The sequence below is a fragment of the Propithecus coquereli genome, unplaced genomic scaffold (assembly GCF_000956105.1).
Source record: "Propithecus coquereli isolate 6110/MARCELLA unplaced genomic scaffold, Pcoq_1.0 Scaffold209, whole genome shotgun sequence".
Classification (NCBI taxonomy): Eukaryota; Metazoa; Chordata; class Mammalia; order Primates; family Indriidae; genus Propithecus; species Propithecus coquereli.
In genome coordinates this window covers 4,004,363-4,019,524 of record NW_012145967.1, presented here as the reverse complement: position 1 = coordinate 4,019,524, position 15,162 = coordinate 4,004,363, and the positions used below count along the sequence as shown (strand labels likewise).

Sequence of the window (15,162 nt, the reverse complement as noted above, 5' to 3'; positions counted from 1 at the left end):
GGCCAACTTGAGTGGCTTTGAAACACTCCTATATTCTCCTTTGATGCACTTAAAATGTAGAGATCATTTCCTTCTACAATATTTTTTCCATACAGCTTATCTTGTATTTTGCTAGCAGGACTATAATCTATTGGGATGCTTGTTATCACTATCCTTTCACAGGCAGAGAAACCGAGGCCTTAGAGCAGTGGCTTCTCAAGCATGTTTGCATGAAATATCACTTGGGAGAACCTTAAAAACTCCTGCCACCCAGACCAATTATATCAGAATGCTGGGGGTGGGCCCAGGCATCAGTTTTGCCAAAGCTCCCCACGCGACTCCAATTTCCAGCCAAGTTGAGAACAAACATCACCCTGGAGAATTTAGATTCCATATCCATGGTGACTGCGAGGTGTTGGATTCAGGGCTAGAACCCCAGTCTCTGGCTCATGCTAGGCCTGCTCCGGCACCCTCACCGTCTCTGCGTTACGACCTGCGTTACGTCATGCCTGTTACACGGGACTAAGTTCCATCCCAGAGGGCCTGCTTCCTCTGCCATGACAAGAGTGCATCTTCTGGTCTCTTTTTCCTCATCTGTAAACTAGGGGCACTAAGAATTCTTCTCTAATAAAGCTTCTGTTTGAATCCAATGAGATGAAATTCTATAGGTGGGTCAATTTTTAAACTAGAGGGCCATGCAATATTATAAAGTTCAGAAGCAATCACTCCCATCATGAAAATAGATCCTTCTAAGTAGCCTGACTTGATACAGAAGACGTGGTGTGAGCCTGAGGCTGAGAAGCTTGAGCTCTGGGGGGACGGAAGCAGTGTCCCCCTCCACGGCAGCATCTGGGATGGGAACTTTCAGTAGCAAGTATTTAGAGCTATCCTTGGAGTCTCACCTTGGGCAGGGTATCTTCTTAGTATGTTGTTCTAGTCGGCTTTCTGCCTCCAAGGGTATGGTAATTTGCCTACCCCCTGAAAAGAGACCAAACGCAGACTGAGTATTCTGCAGGCAAAATCATACTTAGAGTGTCTCAGGTTATCAGAGTAAGTGGTAGTTGTCTGATTATAAAGTGGTAAGATATTATTCAGACATGGATGTATCTGTAATCAGCAATGATGAAAAAGAAGGTGTACAGGAAGTGAATGGTAATTAAAGGGGATTTAGGGGACATTTTTGCTTGGGCGTATTGAGTCTTATGCCTAGAGAATGACCCATTGCCTATAATTTTCAGGGACACATTAGCATTGCAATTCTCATAAAACTTGGGAATATAGATGCATGCATTCTATTTTTGGAAGGATTCAAATAGCATCATTCTTGAAAAGATCTGATAAGTTTGGTTTCTGATCAATAAAAGTACAGAATAAAAATCTGGTCTTTGCCAATAGTTGCAGAGGATAATTAGGCTAAAGACTGCTCACTCATGTTCAGGAGAGTTATTCTGAGAAGTCTAAGACCAAAAGGATTTGGAGACAAAGAATTATACTTCCAAGGGAAGGAAGACAAGTAATTCGAGCTGGTTGTGGGGCCATCGAACCGGGAACATGGAGAATCTGATTCGATTTCTCATCTGCCAGCTGGCTGACTTCTAAGGTCATCTTTTTGTTTTTAGGCTTATTTAGCTCTTAGCTGCTGGACAGGCGTAGATGGAGAATCAGGTAAGCAACTGTTAGTTGACTCTTTTCAACTCTGATACTTAAAATTTAACACATTCGTATGTTTGATAGCTTGTAAAAGAACTTGGCTTTCCTAACCTGAGACTGTTGATGCTAGTGTTTCCCCAAAAGAAGACTCTCAGAGTTCATGGGGTTCTGCGAGGAAACATGGCCACAGTGTAGACAGCTGACATGCACTGGCTCAGACAGCCTCCTTTGTCACTCCAGCGATGGCGAGACCACTTGCCTTTGTGCTCGTGTATAACCTGACCTCATGAACTGAATCTGTGTAAAGACCCTCTCCCAAATTATGCAAACTTCTTTTATAGTGGGAGCAAAGCAGAGACAACCTTGTTTCATATGCAAATTGTAGGAAATGTTCCACCTGTCCCTGTGGTTTCCCTTGACTTAGAAAATCATTCATAGCCCCACTGCCGTCTGGTGGGGGGAACATTCACAAACCCTCCTCGTCCCTTTAAATGGAGGTTTAATAAGCTTGGAAATGGGATTGCCTCCAAGGAAGCCAACATTGGAGAATTAGAGCCTATTTCCTTAGATGAATATGAAACTTTAAAAGAGTCCAAGAAGACCCCTGCAATCCCTGCTAAATGAGATTTGATTTCTCTTTAAGCTGTTTTTAATAGCGGGAATTACAGAACATTGCTGTTTACCAGCTAATAGGTTTGTGAGCAAGTGGCTGGCTTTGTGCTCACGGTGATACGATTCACCTGTGTTCACACAGCAACGCCTCGGGTTGGCGGGTCTCTCCACAAATGGAAGCCAAGCGTATTGCTCGCGGAGTGTCCCTGCCTTCTGCTTGCCACTCCCTCTTCCTACTTCCCTGTCACCTCTCTGTCCCTGTCTGTGCATCTGTCCCTTATTTCTCGATATATTTATTTGTCTTTTTGCGGGGTTGGGGGAGCAAAGGAATTGGATCCGGATTCTGCCTCAGGTCTGTGTGTTTTGGCAGCAGGAGATGAGGGGAATGAAAGAACCCTACACAGCTTGGCTCTGACAGTTAATGGAGAGAAATGCAGGCCGAGGCAGGTCAGACTCTCGTGGCCTTCAGGAGACCAGGTCTTCCTTTGCGCATTTCGTTCTGTGACGAGATCCGGGATCACAGACATAGCGTGTCCGTGAGGAAGAGGCAGCGGGGAGGTTTGTGTTAAATAGGAAGGGGCCATCGGCTCTTTAAACCTGTGTCGTCTGCCCAAAAACATGAACGACAATTAGCTACAATGATTAACGTCAGCCATAATCAGCGTTAGTGCTATTTTTGAGCACTAACAATGTGTCAGACCCTGAATTTTATGAGCATCTTGTCATCTCCTCCTTTCAACTGCTTTTGGATGTGGTGTAATCAATCCCGTTTACAGACAGGGAGCCTGGACAACCTCATCACCCTGAGGCCTACGGCAGAGCCGGCAAAGGGCTGAGCAGGGTTCGAACCCGGGGCCGCCTGACTCCAAACGAGATGCTGGTAAGGCCACTGACAGCAAACACGCGCACGGCACTGCCTGCCGGGAGCTCCTCTGAGCACTCTGCCTGACTCACTCACCCAGTCTTCACAGCCGCCCTGTGAGTAGGTACTTTTAGGATTTCCCACTTTCCAGCCGAAGGAATGGAGGTCCAAGAGGTTATGTACCCCGCCCAAGCCACACAGCCCTGGCCGGACGTGAGGCGGGGGCAGGTGCTCCAGGGTCTGGGTGCTGAAAGCATGAGGCCTCACGGCCTCCCGTTCCCTAAGCTCTGGAGACAGCACCTGTCATGTTTGAATTCACTTGACAACCTACAAGATTCCCAGTCCCTGCCACATTCCTCTCTGTCAGGGAGACAATTGGAAACACCACTGCCACCTTTGGCTTGAGTGGGTGGGCAGGGGGCTTGCAAAGGGGCTGCCCACTCCCCTTTCTGAGTGTCTTTCTTATTTGATTTTGAAATTCCTGTCTTTAAACAAAAGCTGCTAAGAGTGGCGTGTCCTCTTGATAACTGCAGTCGTTTTGGCCGAGCCCCGCACTACCCAGGATGGGTCGTCCTGGGCCTGGTGCCCTTCCGAGGATGGCCCTGGTCCCTGTGCTAGAGGGCAGAGGGAACAGAGAGACTGCCTGGGAAAAGAAGCCCTGTAAACCAGCAAATGGACCCATGCATCTGTCCATCCGTCCACCCGGTATGAACGGACTCCTCGTCTCCTTTGTCAGGGGTGCCATGTTATGGGCAGGTGCTTGGTGCAGTCCAGCGGAGGTCAACGGAATAGGTGGTTTGCCTAGGAGAGGGGGTGAGAAAAGGCTTCATAGAAGGCTTTGTGATCTTCTGGCCTCTTCCGGAAAGGGGAGAGGGCAAAAGGGGCTCATGAATATTTAGAAATTATCTGGAACCCCCCCCATGACCTGGAGGGTGGTGTCCTTTCTCGTTTCATTCTCCTGGTGCTGACGTCACTCCTCACACCCCAACCGTCAAGCCAGCCTCCTCTGTCCCTTCACTCACCTTGTCACGTTCCCCTTCCTCATTCGCAGTGAGTTGTGGGAACGTGAGAAATAACAGACACTGCAAACAGTGCGGGAGCATATTAATAAATCATTTTAAAGTATTAAAATTGATATTGGGTTTTTATGCAATATTTTATCATTTATAATTTATTAAGCACATTATTTGTCACCTGGTTAAGCAAGAACAACCAATATTTTATTGGGGGTCTGATTGCTCGATGCCCTTAACCAACATGGAACGGAAGAGACCGGGTCTTTCCTGAGGAGGGGGGTGGGATGCGGCTGGGGGTTGGCCGGTGGGGTGACCTCATGGTTTCTTAGTTCACAGATCGTGAAGACAGTCCAGGTTTCTCGGGCAGTACACAGGCTGCGCCCTCTCCCCGTGCCTCGAAACACTGAGGAAATCAAGGACTTTCTGCTCACAGCCAGGAGGAAGGATGCCAGATCTTCCAAGATTATGAAAAATAAGAATAATGTGAAGATTGAAGTTAAATGCAGCAGATACCTTTGTACCTTGGTCATCACAGACAAAGAGAAGGCAGGGAGCCTGAAGCAGTCCTTCCACCCTGGCTGGGCAGTGAAGGAGCTGAAATGAATCCGACACGCTGATTTGAATTGTATTAAAATTTTAAAATTTCAAAAATAAAAACAAAACCAACAGCAATAAAAACAAACAAAGACAGTCCAAAGCCGTCTGAATGCCCAGGACAGGCAGAGGCATGAAAAGTGCACATGCTTCCCCTCCCTCGTGTGTCTCCCTTCTCCTGGGGCAAGAAAGGGGGTGGGCAACTCACATTCCTGCTGTCCAGTCCCTCCCGTGCCTGCCATCACTCTCTGAGTATTTATGGAGCGCCTACTGTGTACCAGGCACCATCAGAAGCAATAGTGATATATCAGCGAACAAAACAAACCATGATCCCTGCCCTTGTGGAGCTTATCTGCTAGCAGGAGAAAAGAGATAATAGAAAATAAACGCAATAAATCCGTAAATGTGAGAGCAGATGAGCAGGTGATAAGTGCTATGTCCTAGCTGGAGCTGCTATAACAAATTACCATAGACTGGGTGGCTTAAACAGCAGACATGTATTTCTCACAGTTCTGGGAGCTGGGAAGTCCAAGATCAAGGCGTTGGCAGATCTGGTGTCTAGTGAGGGCCTGCTTCCCGGTTTGCAGATGGCTGCCTTCTCCCTGTGTCCTCACATGGCAGGGAGAGGGAGAGAGAGAGAGAGAGGGTAAGAGAGAGGGAGAGGGAGTAGAGGGGGAGGGGGAGAGAGGGGGAGAGGGGGGTCGGGGGGAGAGGGGAACACACAGCTCTCTCCTGTCTCTTCTTACAAGGGCACTAATTCCATTCATGAGGGTTCCATCCTCATGACCTGATTCTTCCCAAAGACCCCCCTGCAAATACTATCACATTACGGGTTAGGGCTTCAACCTATGAATATTGATTGAGAGGACAAAACCATCCAGTCCATACCATGGTACACAGTAAAAAGGAGGGGAAAAGAGAGGCAGAGCATGTGGGGTGGGCTGACTGACAGCCCTTGTGGCAAGCAGCAATGCTATTTGCTAGAGACCTTGTTCCTGCAGGTTCCCGGCTGAATGGCATTTGGATCCCGATGAGTCGGGGCCATGTGCAGGCTCCCAGGCTCCCAGCTCCAGGAGGTGTCTCTCTCCAACAGGGAAACACCATCAAGGAGAAGCTTGTCGTGGCCTGTGCTGCCGAGTTCTAAGCCCAGGCTTGCCCCCTTCCCCCGGCACACTGCCAACTTGCTTCCCATGACCTGTGACCCCCAGGAAGACTGTGCTGGCTCCTGGAACTTTCCTGTCCCCATCTTTCCAAGTTCCTCCAGGAAGCTAGAGCCGGGTGTAGGTTGGAGAGGCCAGATGGAGGACACTTGGCCGTGGAGCTGCAGAGCTGGCCTCTCCTCCCAGAGGATGTCAGGGAGAGCCCAAAGACTGGAGCTCCACGTCTGCGGCCACTGAACACATCTGGGAAGCTGGGGAGTGAAAGCATGCAGCAGCAAGCACCTGCATCTGGGCAGCCGCTGCGACTCAGCTGACTGCTCTTCAAATCACTGCTGACCACTCCTCAGGGTTTGGCTTTGGGTTATCCCTGCGGAGAAATGTAAACCCTGGGGCTTTGTTCCTGGAATCCATGGGGGGAGCTCCTGGAGAGAATGAATTCGTGCATGTCGGCCTCCCAGCACTGGTGTTAGGTTGATTCTATTTGGCACAGGGATCTGGTCTGAAGCATCTCATTGATTTCATCTAAGAGGCGGGCTGTACTTCTTGTTTCTGGTCACAGGGCATCTCCGAGATGGGAATTGGGGAAGAATGGACAGACCTGGGAACTCCACTTTTATAAGCCACCAGTGCCACTTGAGACAGAGCTTTGGGCATATGGGGCTGTTAAGAATCAGTGAATGAAAGAAGGAAGGAGTTTATAGTTAGCATGCAGAAAATTACACAGTCATGTAGTTTATTATATTTATCACAGCCTTAGGAAAAAATCTGGTTTCCCCATGGAAGTGTGTCAGTCACATAAATGGCATCTGCCACATGTCTTGCAGTGGGGGAGAGTGAGCGTCATTGACTCTGGAGGAAGGGGACAAGACAGCAAGGCTAGACTCTTTCAGAGGCAGCTTAGTGTTTTCTGAAAGTGCCTTACCCTAGGAATCTTTTGGGAACTTGATAAAAGTATTGATTCTTGGGTTGCACACCCCCAAACTGATAACCAGCCCTCTAGGGAGGAGCCTGGGAGCTAAGCCGCACCCCCAGTGACTCCTACAAGACGGAGCATGTGGCTCTCAACGAGGCTGCACGTTACACTTAACCAAGGAGCCTTTGATGAGCGCGGATGCCCAGGTCTCACCCTAGAGAGTCCACTGTAGTTCGTCATGTTTTTAAAAGCTCTGCACGTGATTCTGACGCAGGGAGGGTGGGGCCCTGTGCGGACTGGAGGGTTCCGGCTTCTGTACAGGAGACCTGCCCTCCCTCACTGTGTTCCTTTGGGCCTGTGACATCTGCCTGGGCACCCTCATCACAGGAAGGGAAGGTTGTCCCTGCCAGCCCCCTCTGGTGCCCACAAACCCAAGCTTTGTGGAAGCAGCCGTCAGCCCCGCATCCTCTGGGCTCATTTCTGCCCCCTCCAGCCGTCCTTTCTCCCAGGGTCTGTGGTCCTCTGGAGGAGAACGCAAAGGGCACGGAGTGCCACGTGTCCCAGCGCCTTGGGCAATGAGGAGGGAGGGCTCCGGGCAGGCGACCCACCCCGGTGCCGCCCTGTCCACCCCCCCATTACCCTGACTTATTACATTGTAATAAATTGAACCATTCCACTTCATTATTTCATATTCGAGGAGATTTATAGATTGTCCTGGTGGCTGAAGAGGCAGTGATTAAGGAAGCAGCGTGCTAATGAATGAGGCCAGGCACAAAGCTGTTTTAATTAATGCACAGCCCAGGGGCTGTAAACCGCTTGCTGATAACAAACCTGCCCATCCAAGAGTTGCATTGACAACTTCCCATGGAATAAAGGCTGCCGGGGCTACACGGGGAGTTTTTCAAGTGGCAGTTAGGACTACGAACCTGCGTCTCTCTCCTCACCCCTGGGCTCACCAGAGCAGAGCCACCCAACACATATTTATTTATTTGTTCCTGCAAAATACTTTCTACTCTCTGGTCCCCTGACACCCCACTGTCCCATCTGCCTCATGGAGCATCCCAGTGGCTCTGGACATCAGCGTTGTACTTGAACTCTCTGAAGGTTTTGTTTGGCTCAGATTCATGGAGTGGAAGACGCCTGCCATCCTTCACAAAGCTCCTGAGATACCATTCTTTTCACTCCAGACTTCTTCCAGAGCTCCGGAGATGCTTTGAAATTTTTGTTTTTGCTCTTTCCTTTTCATTTTTGGTGGAGCAATACTGCTTCGCAGCTTGGCTTTGAGGCTTCCATCTCCCCAGCATCTTGACTGCTAGCCCGGCGTCCCGTTTTGGAGGTGCCCGGGGTCTCAGAATGAGCCCACGCATTCCCATCCTTGTCACACTGCCCTGCACCCCGGGGTTCTCAGGAAATGCGCTTTCCTGACACATGAAGTCCAAAGGGTGATGGGCTGCACAATAGCCTTTCTCTGTTCTTTTCATGGCTTCCTGCCAGGATTTGCTGTTTGGAGACACAGGCACACTGTGGTAAGATGATTTTCAGCAAGTTTGTAACTGTGATGCTTTTTGCCATGAAATAGAGCATTATTAGTAATATGACTAACGTGAATAATAGCGATTCTCATAACAAAAGAAATGCAACCACAATAAGAGAAAAGTCCTGGCCAACAAAATGGTTGGAGAAAAAGAATTTTGATAATGAATTGGGATTAATTGAATTAACGGTTCCATTTAGCAGACACATCAGCAGAACCAAGGCATGGACGAATACAATCAAGAGTGTGGCTCTGGTGACAGAGCTGAACTAGACGTGGAGATTGGGGAACAGCACAGTAAATTCAGCTACAGTCTCTGTGGCTGGGCTGCCATTCGGCTCAAAGAAGCCACGCAGCCCGGAAGAGATTTCTGATGCCTGCCAGAGAAAGTTTGGCAATACGTTATTGTCGCTTCTGCCCTCCTACCCATAAGGACACCCCCCAAAGGAAGGCCGTAGTCTGTGTGACAGTGACTCAGTCCTCCGAGGACTGGCATCTTTGGAGTGTTTTCTGAGCAGACCTCTCAGTCAAGAGGAGCAAAGCCATCTACCATCTGGGTAGGCCTGAGATGCAGGAGCAAGTAGCTGATTTTCCTTCTCTCCTCTTTTCTCTTGAATAGACATACCCGGTGCATACTTGTCCCCCACCTCTCTGCTGTCTGTGTGGTGCACAGCTGGGGTCCTGGTGGCTTCTCAGTGGCTTCAAGCCCACCCAGGCTCTGTGACCTTGCTGTGCACCCACTGGGTCTTCCTGTCTGTGGTGCATCATGCTGGCCGTGCTGCGCCCCCTTGCTGAGGCTGTCTCCATCCCCCTCTCAGGAACATATTATTTTCTTCTCCGTAGAAGGCAGCTACACTATTTACATAAAAAATAATAGTTTGAGAAATTCCAAGAAAAGTCTGGGTGGGGCAGAGAATTAATGTTTTAAGGTAATATACTAAGAATATACTAATCTCAGAAATAATAACAATGGAGCATTTTTTCCTAAGTGTCCAGGAATTATTTCTTTATTATTTAATTTACCTGCTTTTAATATTACCTGCACTTGACGTGTGGAGAAACTGAGGCACCTGGGAGGGACGTGACTAAACCAGGCATAGTGGTATAGCAGACGCAAAAAATGTGGGACTCTGAGTAGGAACTCGCCCTGGAGGGGGACCTGCCGCCTTAGTGAATTCCGCATTATTTGCCTCCGATTTTTGGCAAGCAATTCTTAACTACTGCTGGGCAGTTTCTGTCCAAGGTGAGGAGGAGCCTGAGACTGAGAGCTTGGGAAGAAGGATGATGGGCAGAATTTTATAATTTTCTTGTAATTATCCTAGATCCCACTTTCTGCAACATCCCCAGACTGCCAGTTATCTGTCAGGTATATTTTCATAATTAAATTGAGGAAGAAAGTGCATTTGGGAAATAGAATAGAACACACTTCTAACTAACATATTAAGCTTACCTTTTAATGGCGGAGAAGGTCACGTACATATGATCAGTAAACACCAAGGGCTAAGCAACACAACTTCTGGTGGAATGTGTAACATGGATAGCCGAATGTTACATTAAAACCAAGGGAAAATGATCTCTTCACTCGAGATCCACCTCGAAGAACCTTCTCTGGTTCAAGCGTAATCAAAGCCCTGGCAGGGAAGGCAGACGTGGGAAGAAATTCAAGCCCTGAGGGAGGACGGAGGAGGGCAGGCTGGGGTTCTCATTTGCCCGCGCAGCGCTGGCTCTTGAGAACTGCCGGGAACCAGGGGGAGGGAGGGTGCAATTAGTTTCCAGTGCCACAGCTGCTCCAGCAGCACCTCCTTGGGAGAAGCAAACTCTTGGTAATTGAGATTTTCTTACGCGATATAAAAATTATTTCTTTGTCCTTAAATTTATACATGCTGACCAGAATTTCAGTAATTTTGGCTTCTGCTTCCTTGTGTTCTTTCTGGAGTGTGAACTGATTTATTCTTTTCTCCCTTCCTACTCCTAGTTATCACCAAAGGCACCACCCTCTCTAAAGGAGATTGCTGTGTTTAACATGCGTTCTAGTACTTTCTTTGATTTCTTGTACCATTGAGCTGATCAGAAGAACTGAATCAGTATGGCATCTGCTTGAAAACATATGAAATCCGGTATTTAGAAAGGACTGTCAGAGGTCAATGCAAGAGGCACAGGCAACTCAAAGGCCTAAGGACACAGGCATTTCACACACATGAGAGAGATAGTACCCATCTCGTTATGCCAAGTGGCTCCTGGTAAGATCAAGTGTAACACGTGTCCAGTTTCAGTTACTTTTTGCACAGCCAACCTGGCTTCCTGGCCAAGGAAGCATGGGGTGGGTCATTTTCCAGGTGGCTCTCATGTCAGAGGGATGTCTTTTATTCCTTTTCTCAACCAACTATCTCTTATCACCTCTCTTCTTTTCTCCTGTTCCCCTCCCTAGAATTTCCTCTATTGTTTTCCTTCTTTTTCTATGTTTTTTGATTAGCATGTCTTCTCTGACACATGGTGAACATGAGGAGGAAGACAGCCAATGGCTGTCCTTTGAGCCAGTCTCAGGCAGATAGGCCTGGACACGGACTGGGGAAGGGATCCCACAAACTCCCAGTCAGTGTGTGCAACAGTTAATAAATCAATTTTGAGAAGTTATTCTTCTCTGACCTAGACTATTCTCATTTCATGGTGAACATTTCTTATTTTCTTCTTAGTGGGTTTAGAAAACATCCCATTATCCCCATTGTTGTAATTAGTTCTGATACATTCAGTGTCCTAGTCAACTTTCGGCTTTGCAGACCCCATTTCCTAAGTGCTGTGAGTCAGGTTCCTGGGGAAGCAGACCCTGAGGAGCGCTCTGGGCACAGCCCCACAGGGAGTGAGAGAAGCAGGGCCAGGCAGTGAGAAGGGGATGGCTCTGTGGTCTCCACGAAGGCCTCAGCTGATCCCACGAGAGTTCTAGGACCTAGGGTGGCCCTCAGAGTTTTGCCTCCTGAGGGAGGCAAAAGTCCCAGGCCTTTGTCCTACTGTGCTGACCCCTCAGCAAGGCCGTTCCTGTTGGCTGGGGGAGTTCCTGGGGAGGGCTTAGCAGAGAGACCACAGGCAACATCCTGGGGAGTGGGCTTCTCCATCTGGGTGGGGGATCTGGGCTGTGCACCGAGAAATTTATGGAAGGGGTAGATTCCCACTTCATTTCTCTCTGGTCCAGATACCGTTTTGCTTGTGAAGGCTTACACAAGATAAGATTAACTTCTGGCTTTAAGAGCGGGTAGCACTGAAACACCAGTCTGGTTATGATTTATGGATGAAACATCATGCTCTCTTTACACTCTCCCTTTTCACTCTATGCACATGTTTTCTGTACAATTCTGTGACAATGTGCATGATTCTTTCCCCACAAAACTTCCGCTGGCTCCCTGACAGCATTTTGTAGCTGTTTATAAGTGACATATAAAGCCTGTTCCAGGGAAAACAGAAAGATATGCCACTGTATTTCGAGACACATAGAGCATTTTTTGAAAGGCTACTCCAGAGGAAGAAGTTTAAAAACGCTTGCCTGTGCGGCAGATGTTAGCAGCTGTGGGATTCCTTTGCCACCCCTACCCCCCATGTCCTATTTAGAAAGGTGCAGCTCAGAAGGCTTCCCAGGTTGGATTCTGAAGGGTCACCAGTGTCTCTCTTGGACTGGTCTCTCCCAGGTATGGCTGCGGTGAGCTGGCATGCAAGGGAGGGGCAGAGATAAGTCACAGCAAGCTTTCAGGATCTCAGTAAACAGAAAACAAAATATGAAAGATGGTGCCGGTGGTCTACAGTGTTGATGATATTTGCTGGGTGATGGATGAATATGGTGCATGAGGCTGTGTGGCCTGATCAGGGTGAAATGGCTGAGCAGGAGGACTGGGAGTGAATCAATCATGGGGCCTGCTCCACCCGCCAGCTGGGTTCATCAGTTTCACAGCCTCTCTCAACAGGCTTATAAATTAACCCTGATGGAGGGATGGCATGTTGGGCCAGGTTGCGGTGACTTCTCCAGCAGAGATCAATAGGCTGCGGTGAACAGAAGAAACAGAACTCCAGTGAACTCCAATGCGATTGTTGATGATGCACTACACTTCATTTCATCAGCCATACTTGCTTTTATAAACCCATCTATTTTGTACCCAAGCTTAAATCCTCCACTGAGAGAGAGAGAGAGAGAGAGAGAGAGAAAGAGAGAGAGAGAGAGAGAGAGAGAGAAGATTTGTACTTAATTTAGCATCTATGTAGTGTACTGTAACATATAACATTTAAGAGCATGCCTTCCTGGACTTAAGTCCTGACCTCACTGGTTGTATGACCTGGATGATTTAGTTAATTAACATCTTCGTGCCTTTGTGCCTGTGACTCCTCACCTTTACAAATGGCAATAATAATAATAAGAGTATTCCCATTGTGTAGGTTGTCTATTCTGTTGATTATTTCTTTTGCTGTGCAAAGCTTTTTAGTTTAGTTAAGTCTCATTTGTTTATTTTTATTTTTGTTGCATTTGCTTTTGGGGACTTAGTCATGAATTCTTTGCATAGGCCAATGTCCAGAAGAGTTTTTCCTAGATTTTCTTCTAGGATTTTTATGGTTTCAGGTCTATGTTTAAGTCTTTAATCCATCTTAAGTTAATTTTTATATATGGTGAGAGACCGAGATTCAGTTTCGTTCTTCTGCATGTGGCTATCCAATTTTCCCAGCACCATTTATTGAATAGGGTCCTTTCCCCAGTGTATGCTTTTGTCTGCTTTGTCAAAGCTCAGTTGGTTGTAGGTATTTGGCTTTATTTCTGGGTTCTTTATTCTGTTCCATTGGTCTATGAGTCTGCTTTTGTATTAGTACCATGCTGTTTTGGTTACTATTGTCTTACGTATTAATTTGAAGTTGGGTACTGTGATAACTCCAGATTTGTTCTTTTTGCTTAGGATTGCTTTGGCTATTCAGTCTCTTTTTCAGTTCCATATGAAATTTAAGATTGTTTTTTTCTAATTCTATGAAAAAGGACACTGGTATTTTAATAGGAATTGCACTGAATCTCCAGATTGCTTTAGTCAGTATGGGCATTTTTACAATTTTGATTCTTCCAATCCATGAGCATGGGATGTTTTTCCATTTGTTTATGTCATCTACAATTTCTTTCATCAGAGTTCTGTAGTTCTTCATGCAGAGATCCTTCACTTGGTTAAGTATATTCCTAGATATTTTTTTTTCAGTTATTGTAAATGGAATTGAGTTCTTGATTTGAGTCTCAGCTTGGTTATTATTGGTGTACAGCAGTGCTACTGATTTGTGTACATTGATTTTGTAACCTGAGATTTACTGAATTCATTCATCAAATCTAGGAGTCTTTTGAGGAGTCTTAAGGGATTTTTTAAGCATAAGATAGACAACCTGCAGAATGGGAAAAAAATATTCACAAACTGTACATCTAACAAAAGACAAATATCCAGAATCTGCAAGGAACTCAAACAAATCTGCAAGGAAAAAAAAGGAATTCCATTAAAAAGTAGGTAAAAGACATCAACAGAAATTTTTCAAAAGAGGATATACAAATGATAAACAAACATATGAGAAAATGCTCAACATTGGTAATCATCAAGGAAATGCAAATTAAAACCACAGTGAGATACCACCTTATCCCAGTCAGAAAAACCATTATTAAAAAGTCAAAAAACAATAGATGTTGGCACAGATGCAGTGAATGTGGGATGCTTTATACACTGTTGGTGGGAATGAAAATTAGTACAATCTCCATGGAAAACAATATAGAGATTCCTCAAAGAACTAAAAGTAGACCTACCACTTGATCTAGCAATCTCACTACCAAAGACATGCCCATTCTACAATTCATTCATGTAACCAAAAACCCCTAAATCTATCAAAATTTAAAAAATGAAAAGAATTCCTTCTTCATAAAGTTCTTAGTTCTTCATAGGATTAAATGAGCTAGTATTTTTATAAATCAGTATTTAATGATCTTAGCAGCTATTCTTATGGGCTTAGATGTTATTACCTGATCAACCTCAACTCCATTCGCTTTCAGAAGATGAGCTTGTCCTTTCCTTCACCAACCAAGTAACCTCCTGCATGTCACCCTGAATTACATATGTCCACACCTACCCTTCCTTTTTTCTTGCAATCTGAGCGCATGAAATGCATCCCCTGTTCCAATTGAGCCCCTCTACCTGTGACTCTCCACACCCCCTTCCATATCTTTCTGGGTTAGGTGCCACATCCCGCATTCATTCACACTTGGTGTTTTCTCTCTAAAAGTTTTATGTTTTCTTTCTAATGATCTCATATCCTTACTCTGTCTACGTATCTATGTCTCTCTAATTCAAAAACAATAAACAAATTAAACAAATCTCTGTTGATTCTGAATCCTAATCTAGATACTTTTGTATTTCTCTCTCTCATTCTCATTTAAACATTTCAAAAGAATGTTCTAAACTTTATTTCTCTATTTCTTCACCTTTTAGACATTTTTTTCTACTGATAGCATCTTAATCATTCCATTAAAATAGTAAAGGTATCCTGGTCTGTTGAAATTATTCTGGCAAAGTCACCAGAGCCCTTCTTATTGCTAAAGCCAGTGAACGTTTTCAGTCTGTGTTTTTGGTAGGTCTTGCTGCGGCTGATGATTCCTTCCTTGATCCTCTAGTCTCTAGACTTCCGTCACACTAAATTCTTCCGATTTTTTAGAGAGTGCTTTGGGTTCAGTGTTTCAGTATATCCTTCTAAATGGTCTCCAATGTTATTTTAGTTACATTTGGTACCTAAGAGTTCTTTAGAAGAATGTTTTTCAATTTCAAAAGAGTAGGTATTTGTTTACTTATTTTTCT

The 15,162-nt window shown here is 46.0% G+C and overlaps 1 pseudogene; it reads left to right on the top strand.

Annotated features, from left to right (window-relative positions):
• Window positions 1–1,632: 1,632 nt before the first annotated feature.
• On the top strand, window positions 1,633–4,722 carry LOC105810315 (annotated as a pseudogene).
• Window positions 4,723–15,162: the final 10,440 nt, after the last annotated feature.